Source organism: Ovis canadensis, chromosome 2 (genome assembly GCF_042477335.2).
Source record: "Ovis canadensis isolate MfBH-ARS-UI-01 breed Bighorn chromosome 2, ARS-UI_OviCan_v2, whole genome shotgun sequence".
NCBI classification, from domain to species: Eukaryota; Metazoa; Chordata; class Mammalia; order Artiodactyla; family Bovidae; genus Ovis; species Ovis canadensis.
Window position 1 is genome coordinate 234,446,096 of NC_091246.1, and position 24,133 is coordinate 234,470,228.

Consider the following 24,133-nt stretch of genomic DNA (forward strand, 5'->3'; position numbering starts at 1 on the left):
TGCCCGTGGGATCTCCCAGGCAAGAATACTGGAGTGGGTTGCATTTCCTTCTCCAGGGGATCTTCCCAACACAGGGACGGAACTCGCCTCTCCTGCACCTCCTTCACTGGCAGGCAGATTCGTTACTACTGCACCATGTAGTTAAGTGAGCTATTTTTCTTTTTTGCCTTAAGCAGCCTAAATAATGAAAAAACACTCTCTGAAACCAACTGTTTCCCTTGAGCTGCCGCTACCTGAGTGAATGTGAATACTCTGTAAGCAATCTTGAGTTCTAAAATGTAGTTTAGGACACTCCATCCAGAAAGGTTATTTTGAGAATGAAGATAGAGCCATTACATGGTTGTTGCATTTTTTTAAAGACTGATCAATTTTAACTCAGGACTTATTTCCAAGTTAAACTTAAAAAAGATTAAAAAAAAAAAAAACTAAGATTGTACATTCTCTCTTCTCCTGCTTCTCTTCCCTCCATAATTTTGGGCAAGTTATGAACTCTTGTAAACCTCTGTGTTGTCACCCGTAACATAGGCTAACAGTGCCCATTCCATAGGGTCATCTCTTGAGGTTCAACAAGATAATACATGAAAAGTTCTCATCATTGTGCCTCACTTCACTTTGACTTTTCATTTTCATGCATTGGAGAAGGAAATGGCAACCCACTCCAGTGTTCTTGCCTGGAGAATCCCAGGGACAGGGGAGCCTGGTGGGCTGCCTTCTATGGGGTCACACAGAGTCAGACACGACTGAAGTGACTTAGCAGCAGTAGCAGCATAATAAGCCCTCAGACATTAACTCTTACTGGTGCTATTCTCATGAAGAACTAGAAATCCTTGGATCTCATATCCCCTCCTGATAACCTGAACACATAGCAGCCAAAAATGTTCTGGTGGGAGAGGGAAGCAACAGGGAAGCCACAGACCAGATGGCAGCCAAGAGCCAAACCTGAAGTCAAGATTAGGAGGTGTCTTGGGAAGACAGAAAAGTTACTTCAGAGAGAAGGTGGGTATGGAGGAAAGGCCAGAACAAAACATAAAAGTAGTCAAAGTAGTAGTAGTAAAATGCAAAAATAGGACCTTGTGAGATGAAGTCCTGGATCTTTAGACAAAAAGTCTTGTCTTTAGACAAGACGAAGACCTGCTTACCTATTGAACACAAAGGGAACAGCTCCGCTGAACACTGGGATAAGCAGCACCAACAGGTCTTTGAGCAGCTCTTCAGTGGATGCCATCTACAGAAATGTCACAGAAAGGCCACTTCTGCTGCTTGCCAGGAAGAAATTAGAAGCTTGAAGATCCCCACCCTATCTAAGTCAGCTAACGAAAAGATTTATACATGAAAGAATTTACAAAGAGTTCTCATGAAGAGGCTTAAATGGATGTTCACTGGGACTCTTAGGCACTCTCTCCAGGTGCTAAAGCATGTTTCTGATTGTTGGGGAAAGGACTGAGTGGCTGTTGTTTCCGAATTCTTTTCCCCAATCTCTCAACTGAACAGGAGAGTGAGGTCAGTGCTGCTTCGGGAACTTGATGAAAAACCAATTGCTGCCAGGTGCACATGTCTAATTGCTGGCAGCTGGAAAAGGAAGGGAAGACATCAGAAAGATGATCTGGACTAATTGATAATGGACACATCAGTCGCATCTCTAAGGTCTTTGAAGCAGTGATGCAGATTTCTAACCAACTGCAAACACTTCTTTATTGTCTTGGATAAGGGGGCAAAACTCTTCCAGTGGAAAAGAGGGGCCGACCTTTCATGCACTGACCCCAAGGCTCCTGGTCCTCCACTTTCATCTTTCAAGTCTCACCTCCACTGTGCCCATTCTTCCCTCTTTTCTTTCATTATCGGACATCTCAGCCTTGTCATTTTTGACTTGGAAAATGATATTTGCTGAAAATTCCCTACCAGCATGCTGAATTAAGTGTTTCATGCCAGTTCAGGCCTGAACTAGAAGCGTTCTGAAGACAGTTGGGCCAAGTTCTTAATGAAGATGTAGTGACAACTCTTAAGGAATCCTTATGAAGAATATTTATTGGGGGCTCTGAGGTAGTCACGGTCCCAAAGGAAATAAATGGGGTCTGTGAAGGTGATCCCCAGGCCCACTGGAGTACCAGGCAAAAGTCACCTGGACTTTAGCTAAAAGGTACTGGTGGGGCTAAGCCCACTTCTCACGCCTGAGACCTTCTAGCCTCCATGTATTCCATGAAGTCTCTAAAGCAATAATTCTCAATTTGAATGGGCAGGGATAATTGCCCCCCTCAAGGGACACTTAACAATGCCCAGAAACACTTTTGGTTGTCACAGGTGGAGTTCAAGTAAGAGAGAAGCTATTGATATTTAGTAAGTAGATACCAGAAGTGAAAAGTGTTAGTCGCTCAGTTGTGTCCCAGTCTTTGCAATCGTATGGACTGCAGCCTGCCAGGCTCCTCTGTCCATGGAATTTGCCAGACAAGAATACTGGAGGGGTTACCCACTCGCTTCTCCAGGGATCAAACCCCAATCTCCCACACTGTGGGCAGATTCTTTACCATCTCAGCCACCAGGGAAGCCCAAATGGAGACCAGGAATATACCAAGTATCCTACAGTGCACAGGCCACCTGCGACAAAGAATTGCTGTTATTGTTTTTTAGTCACTCAGCCGCGTCTGACTCTTTGCAACTGTGGTCCACCACGCTCCTCTGTCCATGGGATTCTCCAGGCAAGAACACTGGAGTGAGTTGCCATTTTCTTCTCCAGGAGATCCTCCCAACCCAGGGATCAAACCTGGATCTCTTGCCATTGGCAGCCTGGTTCTTTACCACTGAGTCACCTGGGAAGCCCACAGCAAAGAATCACCTGGCTCCAAATGTCAGTTGAGCTGAGTCTGAGGAAACCTGTTAGGGAAGAATTGGAGGGAAGAAGTCCTCTTGGTTCTGAGGCTTTATTTCTGATTGTCACACCATGACCTGAGTCCCAAGGGCACCTCCCAATTTATCACTGATGGGAAATTACCTCTATTGTGTCCTGCAGCCTCATGACCTAGAAGACATCTAGTTAATCTGATTAACCAGCCCCATGTTTGCCTCTGTCCCTGCTCCAAAGGAAAACAGGAATCTTCTGGATGCAATGAACAAAGGTGACTGAAGAGGGGAGATAAGCAGGATTGCTGAGGCCAAAGCAACAGATCTAGGGAAAGACTATCACGGTGTGATGATGCTCCTCTTGTTCTGACCCACAGGAGAGAGATCAACCCCACAAGGAAATGCATCTGAACACTCCCAGTCTGTATCTCCGCCCAGCTGAGCCAGGACCTTCTGTCTGGTCTTGAATGAGTCATTTGATCTCATTTTGCCTCCATAGTACAATGAAGTGGAGAAAACATCTCGTTTTCACAATCACTTGCAAAGCTCCACTAGATAACAAGAGACGGACATTGTGAAGCAGAAGACAGTTTCTTATGTGGCTTGTGACTATTAGTCCTGCTCATTGCCCTTCAAATATCTGGGAGGAGAAAAAAAAATTAAGGATTAGGTCCCCTCTATTCCAGAGTTAGTCAACTTTTAAATTAAAGCCACTAACTTTGCTCTCTCAGGGGAGACTCCTAAGTCACAAAACTGTTTCCCACACGTTGTTCTCACTTTATGAAATAAATATCCACCTTGGAAGATGATTTATTACCAAAACAAAAAAAATAGTCAAAGTACAAGACTGAGATAGAAACAGCAACTGGAATTTCTAAATATGTGTTCCCAGGAAGACACTTTTAGGTCTGTTTTCCCTCAACTTGAAGAAAAATAACAGAGGAGGTGGAAGAAGGGGGCAGGGCACATGTACCATCATCCGTAAGAGAATTCAGGTTCAAAATTCTAAAATCTAAACCATGAGCAGAAAGAACAAATTGATTTCCAGGTAGTTAAATACAGATTTTTTTCTGATAAAACTTCGTGATAGTAATAAGAACAGATCCTCTTTTCAATACTGGCCCCAGAAGCTGCTAAGGTCCTAAGATACACAAAGAAAACAATAGCTTCTATTCTTTCTTGACTGTAGTCTGAGCTGCTGACAAAATGCCTTCAAAATAAAACCGAACCACACAATTTCACCATTACTATCCACCAGCGACAGGCTATAATTAACACTTAATTAACAGCTCTATGATGAGCTCTGCTGAATTCTGCTCAAAAATTGCCTTACATTTTTTCCATAAAACCAAGTCACCAGTGGACAATGGCCTACCTGTTTACTTGGCTTCTCCACGCTTTCCTTCCTCAAGAATCAGTTAAAGAAGAACAGGACTAGGTTGAGGTCCAGACCAAGACAGATTCTTCAGAGATGCTCGTCTTCCAACTTTTAGCTCTCCTCACTCCCAACCATCAGCAATTCCTAACAGAGACCCTAACACAGCCACTGACTTAACACACATCGTGTCTTCTTGGAACCTCCCTAGTGAACTTCCAGTAGAAATAAAAGCCCTTGCAGAGTCTTTCAACAGAGGAGCAAGCACTGGGAACACCCAGATCCTTGCTAAGTTCCGTTCTACAAGAATTAGCTGGAGAAAGTCAATAGGAAAGTGGTTTGAGAACCACTGCACATAAGTAAATAAGCTGGGACCCTTCTCCATGGTGGCCTTCTGCCCCTGCCTTTGGCCATTCATTCAGTGATTTATTAGCACTTGTTCCAGAGACAGAGCCAGGAAATATAAGAAAAACTCAACAAAAAGTAAACTCATACAATATCACTTATAGTAGTGAACTCATACAATATCACTTATACGTGGAATCTAAAATATGATACAAATTAACTTATTTACATAAGAGAAACAGGTTCATAGACTTAGAATACCAACTCATGGTTACCAAAGGAGAAAGCAGAGGAGAGATAAATTAGGAGTTTGGGATTTGCAGATACACACTACTATATGTAAAATAGATCAACAGCAAGGTCCCACTGTATAGCACAGAGAACTATATTCAATATCCTATAATAAACCATAATGGAAAAAAATATGAAAAAGAATATATCTATGAATCACTTTGTTGTACACTAGAAACTAACACACTATTATAAATCAACTATACCTCAATTTTTTAAAAAGTCCACTCAGCAAGTTTTTCCCACCTGAGAGTTCTATCAAAGCGGTAAGGAGGATGTTACAATGACTAAGCAAAATACACATATGGATGACAATTATCCCAATTTTTGTTTCAGACACCCCATTCCTATAGGCAACTTCCACTGCATGATCAAGTCACTGTATAAAGGTCTCTTGGATTAATAGGAATAGAACAGTCAAAGCAGTCCCAGGCCTGATATTATGGGGACTTCCCCAATGGCTCAGCAGATAAAGAATCCACCTGCCCATGTAGGAGATGCAAGGGACATGAGTTCAATCCCTGGATGGGGAAGATTCCTTGGAGGAGGAAATGGCAACCCACTCCAGTATTCTTGCCTGGAAAATTCCATGGATAGAGGAGCCTGGCAGGCTACAGTCCAAAGGACTGCAAAGAGTCAGACACAACTGAACAACTGAGCACAGTGGTACCTTGACCGTGTGGTTAGTTAAGCGTTAAAATGATCACTAAATGAGTTGCCTCAGCTCACAAAACTGGCTAGTAGTAGCATAGAGGTAAGATGGAGTCTCTCCACCCACATTCTTTCTAACCATGAGTCACTGAACTCTCAATAGCCCAACTCTTAAGAAAAGCAAAATAGAAAAAGAAGATAGGATAGTATTCCATATATATATATATATGTGCAAAACCAACTCTGTGGCAGTCCAGTCACTCAGCTACAAGCAGGGGTTTCTTTAGATGATGGACGCTAATACGGAGCAGAAAAAGACCTCCTCTAAAGCCTCTGAGACTATACATTTGTTGTAACTGAAGATTACACAGCAATTTAGTTTGAAATCTTTTAACATCATGGGTATGAATAGGAACTGAGATAGAAGAATACTTGCTAAAAATATTTCTGCTTTTGCAATATCATGCCTGACTTTGGCCTCCACTGTTAAGGCATACTAGAGAAAAATACAGAAAAAATAAATCACAGAGAAAATAAAGCAGTGCTTGTCTCCTTTTAATGTGCTTAGGGTCTCCTGATGATCTGGTTAACAATAAAGATTCTGAATCTCTAGGTTTGGAGTGGGGCAGGCCCCAGATTCTGCATTCCTAACCAGCTCCTAGGTGATGCCAGGGCCACTGATGAGAGGACCACACTTCAAGGAGCAAAGGAGTGGTGATAGTGGTATAATTGTTACGTTGCGTCTGACTCTTTTGAAACCCCATGGACTGTAGCCCGCCAGGTTCCTCTGTCCACAGGATTTCATAGGCAAGAATACCAGAGTGAGTTGCCATCTGCTTCTCCAGGGGATCTTCTCGACGTAGGAATCGAACCCACATCTTCTACACTGGCAAGTGGAGTCTTGACCACTGAGCCATCAAGGATTACACACTGAATCAAAATATGCTTCCATTTTCCCTGTAAGAAAATTAAAGATACCAAGGGAACATTTCATGCAAAGACAGGCTCGATAAAGGACAGAAATGGTATGGACCTAACAGAAGCAGAAGATATTAAGAAGAGGTGGCAAGAATACACAGAAGAACTGTACAAAAAAGATCTTCATGACCAAGATAATCATGATGGTGTGGTAACTCACCTAGAGCCAGACATCCTGGAATGTGAACTCATGTGGGCCTTAGAAAGCATCACTACAAACAAAGCTAGTGGAGGTGATGGAATTCCAGTTGAGCTGTTTCAAATCCTGAAAGATGATGCTGTGAAAGTGCTGCCCTCAATATGCCAGCAAATTTGGAAAACTCAGCAGTGGACACAGGACTGGAAAAGGTCAGTTTTCATTCCAATTCCATAGAAAGGCAATGCCAAAGAATGCTCAAACTACCGCACGATTGCACTCATCTCACATGCTAGTAAAGTAATGCTCAAAATTCTCAAGCCAGGCTTCAGCAATACGTGAACCATGAACTTCCAGATGTTCAAGCTGGTTTTAGAAAAGGCAGAGGAACCAGAGATCAAATTGCCAACATCCGCTGGATCATGGAAAAAGCAAGAGAGTTCCAGAAAAACATCTATTTCTGCTTTATTGACTATGCCAAAGCCTTTGATATATGGATCACAATAAACTGTGGAAAATTTTGAGAGAGATGGGAACACCAGACCACCTGATCTGCCTCTTGAGAAACCTATATGCAGGTCAGGAAGCAATAGTTAGAACTGGACATGGAACAACAGACTGGTTCCAAACAGGAAAAGGAGTACGTCAAGGCTGTATATTGTCACCCTGCTTATTTAACTTCTATGCAGAGTACATCATGAGAAATGCTGGACTGGAAGAAGCACAAGCTGGAATCAAGATTGCCAGGAGAAATATCAATAACCTCAGATATGTAGATGACACCACCCGTATGGCAGAAAGTGAAGAGGAACTAAAAAGCCTCTTGATGAAAGTGAAAGAAGAGAGTGAAAAAGTTGGCTTAAAGATCAACATTCAGAAGACAAAGATCATGGCATCTGGTCCCATCACTTCATGGTAAATAGATGGAGAAACAGTGGAAACAGTGTCAGACTTTATTTTTTGGAGCTCCAAAATCACTGCAGATGGTGATTGCAGCCATGAAATTAAAAGACACTTACTCCTTGGAAGGAAAGTTATGGCCAACCTAGATAGCATTTTGAATAGCAGAGACATTACTTTGCCAACAAAGGTCCATCTAGTCAAGGCTATGGTTTTTCCAGTAGTCATGTATGGATGTGAGAGCTGGACTATGAAGAAAGCGGAGTGCCAAAGAATTGATGCTTTTGAAATGTGGTATTGGAGAAGACTCTTGAGAGTCCCTTGGACTGTAAGGAGATCCAAACAGTCTATCCTAAAGGAGATCAGTCCTGGGTGTTCATTGGAAGGACTGATGCTGAAGCTGAAACTCCAATATTTTGGCTACCTCATGCAAAGAGTTGACTCACTGGAAAAGACCCTGATGCTGGGAAGGATTGGGGGCAGGAGGAAAAGGGGACAACAGAGGATGAGATGGCTGGATGGCATCACCAACTTGATGGACAGGAGTTTGGGTAAACTCCTGGAGTTGGTGATGGACAGGGAGGCCTGGTGTGCTGCGATTCATGGGGTTGCAATGAGTCGGACACGACTGAGCGACTGAACTGAACTGAACTTCCCCGTGAGTATTAATTCATTCTCCAAAATCTCTCTGAAGAACAAGGATGATTCCACGTGCTGGTATCTCATCCCTAGAACCATCAATGTGTGCAGAGGAAGACCCGGAAGTAGCACATTGGATAGTATCGGGATGAGGCAAAGCCACCATGACTTAAAGGAATCAACATTTGAGAAAAAACTGAAAAATAAACACAAAAAGATAGTCTGTGTGTGCTAATAATCTCCATTCAGGTCAACAGGCAGTAGGAAATTGATCCCCATTTCTACACAAAGGCAAACAGCCCTGAGTCAAGAATATGGCCGTCAGTCTGATTTATCAGGTAGTCAGTTATCAGATTCCATTTCCCTATCCATGAAGTTTCACAGGAATGCAACGCCTTCATTATTAGATGGCAGCTTCATTCCCTGGGCTGGACCCTGTGCTCTGACCAGGAGGTACAAGTTTACTGGTCTGGAACAGAAGCCCAGGCAAGACAAACATAGATTTCTAGTGGCTTGAGGAAATAGCAGGAAAATCATGAGGTGGCCAGAGATAGTCTCCAAGAGCTAATTCCACGGGGCACGGCAGTTCACATGCCGTGCCTTTCACACAAGTTGCTACGCCAACCATTTGGGACAGAGAACGTATTTCGCTAAGATCTCTGGGAGACAACAGGAAGGGAAACTGCTGTTGGACCTACGTGGACACTGCACTGTGGAAGACTTTAGGGCCCCCAGTGCCACCTATCGGGGACGCAGGCACCTGAACAACCTCGAACAACATCAGTGAGTTTCTGGTAAAATGCCATTAAAAGCACCTAAGTCACTAGCCTGTAGCAAGGCTTAACTGAGAGGGTGACTATAAAACATGTGACACAGACTCTGACAATTGAGCCAATTACAGAACAATTCATTCATTCCATCCAGTAGCTAGAAGCCACCAGAAACCATAATGGGAAGGGGACAGAAGAGGCCACAGCCACCCTAACACTGAAGCTCTCTGCTCTTGGTCATGCCGCAGACATGAGTGCAAAGGGGAATATCTCAAAAAATGTTGTCATGGAAACTCCAACATTTATACTCATCATATGACACCACTAGTCTCAAATTAGGAATATTGCCTGAGTTACTGCTGTTTTAACACTGGGTATGAAGGCACTGGAGAAGGAAATGGCAACCCACTCCAGTGTTCTTGCCTGGAGAATCCCAGGGACGGGGGAGCCTGGTGGGCTGCCGTCTATGTGGTTGCACAGATTTGGACACGACTGAAGCGACTTAGCAGCAGCAGCAGCAACAGCAGCAGCATGAAGGCACTTCCTATGTGGTTTTGAACTTACAATTTAAAAGCTGATCCATTATTAAAATTGATTGTCCTTGGTGAGTATAAAGCACTTTATGCTTTACTAGTTGAAAGGAAAAACTACATCTATGCATGGTAAGTTCACACCATATTCCATATATTCCATGAAGTTTAATTTCCTAAGACCGTGAAAAAGCTTCATTTGACTGACTAATATCTTTTCCCTAATAGTTTTTGAGGTTTTTTCTCTGCAACTCTCAGCTTGATTTATCAGTGTTTAATACATAATTGGCACTCAATAACTGTATTATCTAAAAAAGTATCTAAGGAAAATCATAAGTACTCATACACATATTCTAAGGTCCAAAAGACTTAATTAAGGACAATTTCAGCCAAAGAAGAAATGGATTATTAAGTTTTTGGAGATTTGCCTCACATTTGACAGTGAGTAAAGTCAGGGTTTGTTAACCTTTTAAAAGTATTATCCTCTTCTGCTAAACAAAATAAAAATCTCAACCAATTTTTTAATGCTACAAGTTAAATATGGCTAAGAAAATAAAGAAATTTTAATCTCAATTATAACTGATTTCAAATAATACAAACTCTTGTCTTCTCCTTCCTCCTCAAATATTTAAGCAAACCATTCCTAGGGTAAAGATGTGGTATATAAAATTACCAAATCCACTAACACACATGAACACATCACAGTAATTTAGAGTCTTCATCAACAACATAGCCAGCATTTGCTTCATGTCAGGCACTATATTAGAGGTTTTAATACGCATTATTTCATTTAATCCTCACAGCCACCCTAAGATTCTTCTACTATCTCTGTTTAAAAATGAGTAAACTGAGGTTCAAAAAGAATAAGTATATTCCTCCAGATCTCAAAGATAGTAAGTGAGGCAATTTGGATTCAAAGCCATGTTCTTGATCATGAATGTATAGACAATGCTATAAAAAGAATGGGTGGAAGTGCTGTCAAACCTGTCATCTAAATAGAGGCCACTAGAACATACAAAGTTATTTTTATAAAAGGAAATGAAGAGTAAGCTTCGTGTTTACAAAGGGTAATGAGAAATTACATAGTGAAATGCCATTCTGATAAATCTATATGAAATCAGCTAGAAGAACATTTCACATAATAGGCACCTGGATATCGGAAATGCCTTCCCTTCTGGAAAATAGTTTGCAAAAGAGATTGTCATCATAAAAGCACCTCTTCATCCCTTAATTCATGCCCTCCTAGAAAAACAGTAAATGTGAAGTCTCTCATTCCCTGGAGAGTCTAGACAGTGGTAGATGCAAGCAACTGGGTGTGACTAATAGATTCTGACAAACAAACACAAACAGAGCCCTAAGGTGAAGAGTGAGGCCTGACATTTACTGGCCCCATAAAATAGAAACCCTTTTCACTCTAGGATCGTAGCTCTTCTGGCCCAGTGCTTGCAGCTCAAGATCTAGTGGGCTCGGGGCTATTTTTATCTGACAACTTTTCCTTCAGTCCCTTCCACCCTTTATTTAGAAAGCCAAAATAAAAACCAAAAAAAGTATACTTCTAGAGCCATAAGCCATAAACTAGAATAGGTAAAGAGAAGTCCTCTGACATAGAAAGCCAAAAAAGAACAGAAGATGAAAAAGTAAATCATAAACAGCTGTATCTCCCCTCCCAACTGTTTACATTCTTAGACATCCACTTTTCAAAAATATTCCCTACGTAGATCAAAACAGGCTGTACTTTGAGAAGGGGCAAACAATGACGTTAGCTTTAAGATATTACACAGTTTACATATAAACAGAGCTGAGTTTATGTGCCTTATTCTGGTTGTTGAGAACAGATCTGAAACGCTCAAATAGAGAGCTATCATTGTGTTAATTATCTGTCTACAGAAAACTCTAAAATACAAAGGTGACCTTTACAATTCTCTAGCTTGAGTGTATGTTCCCCATTTACGGTATAAGATACTACTGGCTTCACCAATCAAAATAATCCAAAAAGCCTTCTCAAGTTGAACTTGGGTAGCACAAGCCCTGGCTGACGGTGAACGCAGTTACTGGGGGCACTCTGTCCCTTCATTTCCCGTACTTTCCTCCCAACTTTCCCCCTCCTCCTCCCAACTTCCCCCCTGCCCTTTCCCCTAATCCCTTCTACCTATCACTCAGAGCCACCCATAAATACTTCTCAGCATTGATATTGATACTCATCACTATTACTGGCCCCATACCAATAACCACTGTTCAGATTCTCGCCTTTGAGAATTACAATGCGAATCCACAATTAACAACCCTAAGGGCATGGATCTCCCCATCCCATCATCACCTATGCACCTGGAAGAGGAGAAGGAAGGACTTTAATCTCTAAAAGTCTAGTTTGTTACATTCTCGAGACACCAGCAGTTGGCAAAACCTCTTTAAAACATGCCATCCATTCACAGACCTCAAGGCATTTACTTTGAACTGTCCATATCAAAGGAGAGACTTCATTCTAAAATGCTCCAGCTTTAACTGAACACAAGCCCACTCCATCAGGAGTAGCCAATTAATGACAGCCAATAAAAAAATTCAGGTAGATAAAAGATTTGGCTGTCCTGAACTATCATTAAGAAATCATTTATCCTATACCCACGTGTCTCAGGTATAAGCCAAGGTGAATCACCAGCTTCATCTTTCTGAGAAAGTTCTGATGTTAAAATCTGGCATTGATGACCTCAATGAAATCAAAACACATGCTCCATGGAAGGTGGTGAAACAGCCCTGAATATGCATTCCTTGTCAGTGAATCATGGTTGCCCAAAAGTTTCCAAGGACTGTTTGTAAACATTAACCCTACAACAAGGTCAATGTCTTGACATCCAAAAAGGTGGCTCCAAGTGTTTCACACCTAGAGGTTTCATGATGAATAAACAAAACAATACATTCCACCTTTAGAACATTAGTGAAAAAAGGTAGTTTTGAAATCAGATGACTTTACTGATCAATTACACCTTTACTGCTACATTACAATAGCAATGTGAATTCAGACTCAATGGTCCAAACCACAACTCCGACAGAATTGCAAGGAAGCACCAAACTGACTCCTTTAAGATATAATGGTTCCAAGAAGGCTTTTTATTGATCTTTGCTGCCCAGAATAATCACTAAAAGGGTTGGCTTATGTATATAAGTTTGCTAAGGAGGGAAGCGAAAATGTCTGTAGAAGCGTCAATGCTCTGGAACAGAACTCTTCTAATCAAAAATGTTATAGTTTTTAAAAAAAGATATCAGGACTTCCCTGGTGGTTCAGTGGTTAAGATTTTATGTTTCTACTGCAGGGGGCATGGGTTCTACCCCTGGTTGGGAAACAAAGATGCTGCATACCCCGTACAGTGTGACCAAAAAATAACAAATATATTTAAAAGAAAAAAAAAAATATGACGGTTTCTCTCCTTAATAGTCTTCAGAGAAGGAAACCACATGTAGCCAAAGAGAGGTCTGGAGGACTGTATCCTTATTTTCAATGATGAAAGGCAGGTATTAGAAGTACAAATTTGATTGTTTATAAAGTGTTACAATGAATGGGTCATGACAATGACTCCAAGTAATACAACATTTGGGGACCTACAATATACAGAGTGAGAAGTCCTAGCACATAATGGTTAGCACCACTTCTGCAGACCTAGTCCTGGATATGCAAAAAGCCAGCAGTTCCAAAACATGTTCTGCAGAATAGGCGCTCCAAGAGAAAGAAGGTTCTGTGGCCAATGACACTTAAGCAGTATCTCTCTCTTGACATTAGAACCTTCACATTTTGTTTAACCTTGTGTTTCCTAAACTTCTGATCAAACAATATGTAGATTTTATTTCACACTAATGACTCTAACATCCTGTGAAACACACTTTGGAAAAGACTATGTTAAAAATTCCAAGCCCCCTCCCCTGTCCCCATCCCTCACAAAAAAGCACTTGCTCTTGAACTTTGCTATTCAAAAAATATTATGATGACATATCAGACAAAATAATATAGAGATAAACTAAAGAAATATATTGGGGGATGGAAAAGTTGATAAAAAATTAACTGAACACAAAAATATACTTTGAGGGTATCATATCTGTTGTTTATTCCTAAATTCCTAATATCATTTGTAGTCAATAATTTACAATGTGACATGCCAAATGTCAAAAGTATTATTTGCTGCTTTGATTTTTGAAAGAAAATGAATATACAGAGGTAAAATGAAGAGTGGAGAGAGCAAAATTCCTTCCCTAATCATTTGTAGACTTGATTTGACTTCAGAAAAACCATCCTTTGGTTTTCCTGGTTCATGTATGAAAAGTGTTTTATTTTTACCTTCATGGCATTGGTGGATAAAGGTCATATAAATGAAATGGTTTATTACTGCACAAATAGTTTTAAATAATAATTGAAGAAATACAGACAGAAGTAAAAATATTTTACATTGCTAGAAAAACCCACTCTACCATTAGTCTACCACTATGACCAACCACCCAGGATGAGTACATTTAAAATTTAAAAAGAAAATTAATGACAATATCATATATTATTTCAAAATATTAAACAGAATATATTATTTTTAGCCAAAATAGTTTCTCAAGATACTGCTGGGTATACTGGAAGAATGTGAAGTCTGAATGTTTAAATGTGAATATTTAGATGGGCAGAAATTTTACCTTATGTGGTTAAACCTTGATTAACATAGAAATAATTACAATGACTCAGACTATGACTTTGATCCCTTTCTTGGCTTCCAAAAGGCTGCGATGATATACATATTTTCTAAGATACCTTTATGTATATAAGATAAACTCCCAGAAATATGGAAATGAAATAGAAAGAGCATAACATTTTATAGGAGTAATCAAAAAGGCAACGGTGGTAGGGAAGGGAAGTTAAAGCACCAGATGTAAATGGCAACAGCCCCACAAGGGCTGTTGAGGACACAGCCAGAGAGGACACAGTCCGATCGAAGATGCCTAAAATGTCCAAGAAAGTGGAATTTTTGCAACTCTTCTGATAGACACAGGGATTATCTTGAAGACATTTTTATAAATCCCTGTAGCAAAAATGCTCAACACACATTACAAATTATTGTAGCCAATAATTGCAGAATAAGAGAGACTGTGCAATTATACATTCACTTCTGTTTGTGCCCAGAAGATGACTCATAGAGGCCCAGTGGGGGATCATGTAAAAATAAGCCCTAATATCCAAAACTGCCTGTTTCAGGGGAAAAAATATTACACAAGGCTCAAAGCACAAAGTCACAACTAGTAAGTAATATTCATTAGGCACTCATGTAGTATGGAAATCCAAATGCTCATTTATAAATGTGTGATAAAGTTGCTGTATTTTTACAAATGAAATGCTGATAAATGGAAAAGTTCTTTCCACAAAGCAAAACACCTTGTTCAGAGCAAACTTTTATGGAGGTCTGGAACAAATGAACTTCTAAACATGGTACCTGCATGTAATAAAGGGGCAAATGAGTACTGGGTTCTTGAGTCTGAAATTACAAGGGTTTTGACATCGCCAGCAAAGCATGGCAGCTGGCAAACATTCCGAACCGTGAACCCACCAAACAGCAGCTGAAGCAAGCCGCATTCCAAAACTCTACAACCTCTTCTTATAATGTAGTAAAATGCTGATGTGCAGGGAAATTTATTTCCTCTACTAAGGCTGAATGAAGATCATGTGAGCAGAGAAGAGCTCATTACAAACAGAGCAGAGAGAAATTTTCATATGTATTTTAAAAGCGAATGAAAAATAACACCAAAACTTAACAATTTTCAAAATTCATGTGAAGGCAAATAAAAACCATTTTTTAAATCTAATTGAAAACATGCCATTTTCTTTACGCTAGTGAAAACTCTAGAGACTCGAACGTCACAATAAAATGTAAATATGCCATGAATCACGAAGCCACGAAAACACAGTGAGATGTTTTGTCTTCTAGAGATCTGTTAGAACTCATACACAGGCTTAGACAAGAGAAAAGTCACTCACAGAATAAGCCCACCCTCCAAACAAAAGTCTCCTTCAGGTGCATAAATTAAATTTGGAGTTCATTTTGCTTGTTTTATTTTTGCATTGTTTGTTTTGTTGTCTTGTGCCCTAAAGACAAAATTAAAAGGTAACTTTAAAACCAAGAATCTATAAGTGGCTTTACGAAAATGTTGTCTGAAATATTATTTCAACAAAAGGTAGCATTTAGAATCTCTCTATTCCTTGGAGCAAGTTGAAATACCCAGTTAGTTTATAAAATGTCAGTAGCAGAGAATCTCAGGAACAGCAAATCTAATGGTGTCCGGTGCACACTTCCCTACAAAGATAAGCAGTCATCCTTTTTTTCCCTTCTTAATCTGCTGTGGCTCCATTAGTAAGCCCCTAAAAATGTAACCTGGCATTTACACTCTTATCCATCTGGAATGTCTCTACGTCAGAGGAAAACCCTCACCCCTCTGTGAAGGATGAACAAGTACACAGCTGGTAGAGATCTGGGCACGTAGGAAGGAACCCCGCTTAAGTGCCTACATCCACATGGCTCAATGGTTAATCCCGCATATACCCTCTTCTTCCCACCTTCTGATGAAGCCAGCAAGGAACTGTTTTTTTAAATCACTGAATTCTGTACTATTACCAAACACCTAACAATTCTTTTCTTGAAAAGATATTGCAAGAACAAAGTCTGAAAACTCGCCATCGAAGCTGTCTGAAGTCCAGGGTGTTAACCCTCACTAGAAACCTTGGAAGCAAATGTGCACAAGGTTAAGGGCAGTCTTGTGAAAGTAACATTGTGAAATCTAATCCTGTACCTCTTCCCACCTCCCAACAGTAGACTCACACATGTGCCTTGCAGTGGAGATTCGGCAATTGCTGAGGTTTTCCACGCTGCTTCCATGAAAACCAACACTTCTAGGTTTCACTGCTGGCTCCTGATGTGAAGCTAAACTTAGACATCAAGCTGTGTTCTCTATCAAGCTACAACATCTCACTGGCTATAGATAGGAATGCAAACGTACAGACAATTCCAATTAACTATTGGTTTTAACGAGCAAAGCAGGGCAATCAAACCCAGCTCTCCAGATAAGTTAACTACAACAGCATAATTGCTTTGGAATGCTTTCAAAGCCTGGTGGGCTATGGTCCATAGGGTCACAAAGAGTCAGGATGGAAGTGACTTAGTACACATGCACGCTCAGTATTAAATTTAGCTTTTGTTGAACCACAAGCTGGAATCAAGATTGCTGGGAGAAATATCAATAACCTCAGATATGCAGATGACACGACCCTTATGGCAGAAAGTGAAGAGGATCTAAAAAGCCTCTTGATGAAAGTGAAAGTGGAGAGCGAAAAAGTTGGCTTAAAGTTCAACATTCAGAAAACAAAGATCATGGCATCTGGTCCCATCACTTCATGGGAAATAGATGGGAAAACAGTGGAAACAGTGTCAGACTTTATTTTGGAGGGCTCCACAATCACTGCAGATGGTGACTGCAGCCATGAAATTAAAAGACGCTTACTCCTTGGAAGAAAAGTTATGACCAACCTAGATAGCATATTCAAAAGCAGAGACATTACTTTGCTGACTAAGGCCCGTCTAGTCAAGGCTATGGTTTTTCTTGTGGTCATGTATGTATATGAGAGTTGGACTGTGAAGAAGGCTGAGCACCAAAGAATTGATGTGTTTGAACTGTGGTGTTGGAGAAGACTCTTGAGAGTCCCTTGGACTGCAAGGAGATCCAACTAATCCATTCTGAAGGAGATCAGCCCTGGGATTTCTTTGGAAGGAATGATGCTGAAGCTGAAACTCCAGTACTTTGGCCACCTCATGCGAAGAGTTGACTCACTGGAAAAGATTCTGATGCTGGGAGGGATTGGGGGCAGGAGGAGAAGGGGACAACAGAGGATGAGATGGCATCACTGACTCAATGGACGCAAGTGGAGTTGGTGATGGACAGGGAGGCCTGGCGTGCTGCGATTCATGGGGTTGCAAAGAGTTGGACACGACTGAGCGACTGAACTGAACTGAACTGAACTGAACCTGAGGTTCTGACAGTACAACCACAGGGGGTGCTATTTATACCATCATCTGTATGAAACAGTCCCAAGGAGTGGTGATCAGGTGGTTGCGGGTTTTATTAAGTCTACCCAGAAGTATACTTGAAAGTTATCCATTTTATCTCCGATACTATGCTTATGTAATTCTTCCCAGCCACTTTCTCCACACTCGTCAACTGTCAATTACAGTGGTAAAGTTTTGCTTCTCATCTAAATTTACACTAAATAAAGGTCAGTTGAGGCTTCAAAGAGCCTCCTTCTTCCCACCAAGAATCCTAAATTGCAGATAACTAGTTCTAAAATTTGAACAGAACTAAGATTTTACAGGTATTTCAATAAATCTGAAATTCTCCCAAGCCAAGGAATTTGCCCAAAAAAGTGGTGTTTGATCTAGTGAAGTTCTATGTTGTCAGCCTTGGAACTTAAATGACCGTTTCATTAATGTAACTTGGAAATCATGATAGAGCCATAAACATGGTCACGAATAAGAGAGGTTGCCAAGTGACATTGCTTTCCTTCGTAAACTACAGGAATATTAAGGTTTATCACTAGTTTAAGCAAAGACCCCTGATTACTGGCTTGTACAGGCACTTCATTCTGCGGGCAAAAATGACTGATCTGTATATAAGGCTGATCTACAGTCCTAGATCCATATAATTCTTGCTTACTACAGAAGCACTCTCAATACAATTAGAAGGCTCCCTAAGGCTCAGGCTCTTCCAACAACTGGGAATCATTTTCCAGAACAACACAGGTTTAACTTTGGTTTGATTGATTAGCAAAATTTTTAAAAACCTTGCTCTTCGGGGTAGAAAAATGCACTATTACCATCTGAATGTAGCATCCAGACTCAGAATCAATGCCCAGAATTCTTTGGGAAGCCATTACGTCTGTCATAGTGTACTAAGAACTGAAGACACATAATTCATGTCTCCTGTGATATAACCATCTAAAAAGGCATGAGATCATAAAAATGTAAAAACAAGATAAGGAGCAAAACATTACAATGTAAATTTTACCAAGAGGTCTACCTACAATTTCTGCTGCAAGACCTCAATTCTGTTGCTACAGCTGGAAAGCAACCACAGACAATACATATATGGGTTTAGCTGTGCCCCACAAAATGACAGAAACAAGTGATGGTCAGATTTTAGTCTCTAAAACTAATCTGTTGACTCAATCTAGTGTGAAGTCAGTAAAACCACATATTTCACTGTAAATCAGGAATAAGAATACAAAAGAGAGAAAGAAAGATAGTGCTAAGTCATGTCCAACTTTTGTGATGCCATGTAGCCCACCAGGTTCCTATGTCCATGGGATTCTCTAGGCAAGAATACTGGAGTAGATTGCCATTTCCTTCTCCAGGGGAACTTCCTGACCCAGGAATTGAACACAGGTCTCCCGCATTGCGAGCATATGCTTTACCGACTGAGCTATGTGGGAAGCTTTAAAGAATACAAAAGGGACTGCACATAAAAGCCAAACTGGGGGGTGAGGGAGGGATGGATCAGGAGTTAGAGATTAGTAGATGCAAACTACTATATACAGAATGGATAAGCAAGGTCCTGCTATTTAGCACAGGGAACTGTATTTGATATCCCGTGATAAACCATAATGCAAAAAAGAATATATAGGGAATTCCCTGGTAGTCCAGTGGTTAGGACTCCATTCTTCCACTGCAGGGGGCCTGGGTTTGATCCTTGGTCAGGGAACGAAGATCCTACAAGTTGCGCAGTGTGACCAGAAAAAAAAAAGGAAAAGAGTGTGTGTGTGTGTGTGTATGTGTGTGTGTGTGTGTGTGTGTGTACTGAATCACTTTGCTGTACAGTAGAAATTAACATAACCTTGCCAATCAACTATTCTTCAATAAAATTTTTTTAAAAATCAGCTCACAGTAACAACACTACAAACCAAAATCACCTTTCAAATGCAAGGAATCAGGTAAGGAAAATAGCTAACAAGTGGTCTGCCCAAATATAAATAGGTTAATTTTATTCTTATGGAATATTATAATGCTATTTTGATCACCCAGAAGAGAACAAGACTATCTTCAGAAAATTGTGTGTCTTTATCTTTCTTTAAATGTGTTTGTAGTAAAGAAAGCACAGAAATTTTCTGAATGGAAAGATAAAAGGGAGAAAGAGACAATATCTTCAAAGGCAAGGGATGAAGATAGTGTAAGGAATAAAGAAGCTTCGAAGACCACATGTCTGAGGCGCTTACACTGGAGGGTCTTGTTAGTTTTAAAATCACCATTCTCTAAATATTCCCCATACCAGTCTATTTTCGGCTCCTTTTTATTCAAATGACTACATTTTTAGGGTTTTTCTTTTTATACCATATTGTGGTTTCTTCAGTCCTGAAATTATGCAAGGTTCTGTATGAAGGCTCTCTGGGAAGGCTACTATGCACATTTATGACAAAAATATGACAAACAAAATCCATGAGAAGTGCCAAAGAGCCACATCTCAGATCTTGGTGGTTCCCCCACTTTGAATGCTGGCATGACAATGAAATGAGCCATTCAGAGAGTGTGACTTTCAAAAGATACCATCTGCCTTCTCTCCCTCTCTAGCACCAATGATCCAAAACATTGTAGTACATTTGATTTCTGATGGCCAAGATATCAACATTTTTGTGGTCTTTCTCTCTTGGTTTCTTAAGTTATATTCCATTTGGAATTATTCATTATCCTCACAATAATTTCAAATCAATTTTAAATGTCATCAAAAAGGACCTTACATAAATCCCCCATTCACAAAAACTCTGACTTCTGAACTGAATTTCTCTTTAGTAATACCAAAACTATTATTTTCTTCTTTGTCAATACCAACAATGAACCTCAGGACATTTAAGATATCCTACTTAATATAAAAATTTTTGAAACAGTCACTTAGTAGTAAGAGCTTCAAAACTCATTTTTATCAATGTCGTACAATATATGAGCCACAAAATACTAGTACTAAGATGAAAACCCTTGACATAACTTTGCAAAGGAAGCATGGATAACTTTTAACAGTACACAATCCAGTATCATTTTTACCCCATTTGAAAATAAGTTTTATGATTTTTTTCCCCCACACCAGATTTTCTAAATAATATTTTGCTTTTGCTTTTATTGTACTAATTAAAGTACGTGCTCCTTTGGTGTTAACAAGGGATCACTAAAGAAATGTGACAAAGATTCAAACTTTAAAATATGGATTTTTTTAAATTGGACTCCACAAATCTAACACATAAAGACTTGGGAAAGAGAGAACAAATGAGGAGGTTATGAATCCAGAAAAGGAGTTGAGGCAGCAGATCATGGTGTTGGCATGGTGGCATCATCATCTCTGTGTGAGCATGATCTATATAGTCATTATACAGTCAACTTATAAATTCAGTGTTGTAACTCATAAGTGTTGTAAGTGTTGTAAGTTCAGTGTTGTAAGTGTTTTAAGATATAAGTGGTATAAGTTCAGTGTTGGAGTCATCAAGTTCCTATGCTCATCCGTACATATGTGAGGGAAACCCTGGTGGCTCAGTTGTCTCAAGAATCTGCCTGCGAATGCAGGAGACGCAGGAGATGCAGGTTTGATACCCAGGCCAAGAAGATCCCCTGAAGTAGGAAAAAGAAACCCACTCCAGTATTCTTGCCTGGAAAACTCCACGGACAGAGGAGCCTAGCAGGCTATGGTTTCTAGGGTCGCAAAGAGCTGGACACCCAGAAGCACCCATGCATACATACGTGAGCAGATCAGAACCAGATGACCTGCCTAACTGGTTTTCCTACAAGATTATGCCCCACATGCTACTGATGAAGTGCTCCCTAAAAATCTTAAAAATGCAACAAACTAGTGAATATAACAAAAATAAAGCAGACTCACAGATCTAGAGAACAAACTAGTGGTTAGCAATGGGGACAGGGAAAGGGGGAGGGGAAAGGGCAGGATAGTAAGAGGTACAAACTACTAGGTAAAAACAAGCTGCAAGGATATATTATACCACACAGGGAACATAGCCAATATTTTATAATAATTATAAATGGAGTATAACCTTGAAAAATTATGAATCACTATACTGTAAATCTATAACTTAATATTGTATAGCAACTATATGTCAACAAAAAAGTTAATTAAAAAAAATAAAGACCTAATGGGGCACAATCACACTGACATGATGGTTACAGAAATGCCATCACTATAATGCTTAGAACTCTACTGCCCAAATTTTGATTCTTGGTAATTCTCTTCAAAGCCAAGAAAATTCACTTCTATTTCCATTTCCTTCCCCTTGGATTATATCCCTATCTACCTCAATCTCATGCTAGCACTTCATCAATTCATATTTCTTTCTTAGGAAAAAAAAATCTGGTCAAACTCTCCTCCTTCAGGAAACACACAGTTGAGCTGACATGGGAATTCGACATGAGATAATCCCTTTAAGATCTAAAATGTTATTGACTAGTAAGTAGCAAGCTCTTCATGAATAGCTATTTGTTGTCAGACAGACTACTTTGGAGGGTCCTCTTGATGCAGCTGTCTTCAGGACTGGTTCATATCCAGCACTCAGGGCCAGGAGGAATTTTGATGGGGGCCCTGTGAGAAATCGGCAACTTGCTTGTGTTTGCTACAAAGTTGGCTAGCATCACTGTTCCAGTGAGTTCTTGAAAACAACCCATGAGCACTAGTGGCCTTTCTTGGGCCCACAGGAGTGAAATATCTTTGGAGCTTTGCCACCTGCTTGTTTAACAACTGGCCTCGCAGCTCTGAAACAATAAGAAACTCCAGCTTCTACTGAGCAAAATGTGGGGAACAAAAAAACAGGCTTCCCATGACTGTCTTCTACCACACCCTGAAAAGGAATATATATGATGCCAATATCAGCTGAACCTAACTGGTATCCGAATAACGTCATTTTTAAAAGTAAAATCTATTTAACGCAGGGACCTGATTTTCATATTTTAAAAAAAAAAAAAAAAGGTGAGGGAGAGGTTGAATGGAATTTTATATTGGAAAACTAAAATATTGGATATATTCAAACTAAAATATATGAGAAAGAGCTGTTTTAGTCTATGCTTATCAGAAAAGCCTCAGTTGCATCCACTAGCAAAGTCTCAGAATGAACAGACTGTGATTGAGTGTTCATTTGTTGGATTATTTGTCCTTCATGGTTCATCTTTGATTTCTTGTTTGGTTTTCATAGAACAGTCATATAAAGGATCATTTCTATAATAATAGTCAAAGGCTTCACTAGTTTCCCCAAGGGCCTCTCTTAATCTGATAGCTTGACCATGTGCATTAAAAGTACTAAGAAAATACTTATCTTTGATTTGTTTCTTCAACCATTGACTCATCTAATTCTGCTAGATCTTATCATTGACTCCCTGTGAATCCTAGCCTTTCTTTAACCACTTTCATTGATTTCATGAAATCCTGCCCCTTTTGCAAAATGGGCATTTTCAATGTTGAATATGACGACGGAGGCACAGTCCCTGGTTTAATGATCACTACTGCTCAGTCACTAAATTGTGTCCGACTCTATCAGCCTCCCTTCCTTAGTTATTTGCAATGTGATTATCACTCAGACTTCTACAAATCCATTTAGAGAGAGAAAAAATTCATTTAACTATGTTGTTGTTTAGTCGCTTCAGTCATGTCTAACTCCCTGCGACTTGATGCACTGTAGCCCACCAGGCTCCTCTGTCCATGGGATTTCCCAGGCAAAAATACTGGAGTGGGTTGCCATTTCCTTCTCCAAGGAATCTTCCCTATCCAGGGATTGAACCCATCTCTCCTGCATTGGCAGTGGATTGTCTATCACTGAACCACTAGGGAAACTTGGTATTAATGATAGTGAGATAATACACAAGGGGAGTTTTAAAGTGGTTCATTCATAAATGGATATTTTTATAGCTTCTACTTCCTAACTAAATCCTTATAGCTGCAGGAACTCGTATCATGAAGATCACTCTTCCACAACCACCCACCCCAGCCACTCATCTATTAGGGTTTCATCAACCCATTCACATGTCCCTATGAAACTACTACAGCCAGCTGTCCAGAGCAGCTCCAAATAAGAATGATCACAGAATTAACACCTGAAAGTACACAGCATATCCAAACAAACATCATGAAAAGTTACCTCGGCCAACATTTTCCAGGAAGTAGGTAAAATCCAATTTAAAGAAAGCAATAAAAGTCAGTGCTAACTCATACTACCTGACTGGTGCCATATGTTTCCATGATAGGTTTTAAATGTCACAGAAAGAATGCTCTGAAACGTAGATGTTGGAGCAGACTAGTCTCTAGCATACAAAATATTAAAGGATTAAAATGAACTAATACTGTACTTCCTAAAACATACAGATTTCCACTCAGGGCCAGTCAACTGGCAGCCAAGTGATACCGGTGAGTCTAAATTTGGATCTCATAATCTAAAAACCACTTAAGATAAAAAGAGTGCTGAAATAAGTACAAGTACTAATAGAGCCAATATAGGAATGGGTCATGTCAGGTGACATGGATTCCAAAACAAAAACAACCGAATCAAGGTATATAAAAACTGGGTTATTTGCAGTTGGTATGCTTGTTGGAGGCTTATATCAAAACTCCTACCCCAGAAAGAAGGGCTTTTGCCATTCCTTTT

The 24,133-nt window shown here is 40.0% G+C and overlaps 1 protein-coding gene across 1 annotated transcript in view; it reads right to left on the reverse strand.

The window, feature by feature from the left end:
* The window catches only part of IRS1 (insulin receptor substrate 1), a 61,824-nt gene that overhangs the window by 9,577 nt on the left and 28,114 nt on the right, over window positions 1-24,133 (reverse strand). The gene's annotated exons all lie outside the window — the stretch shown is intronic.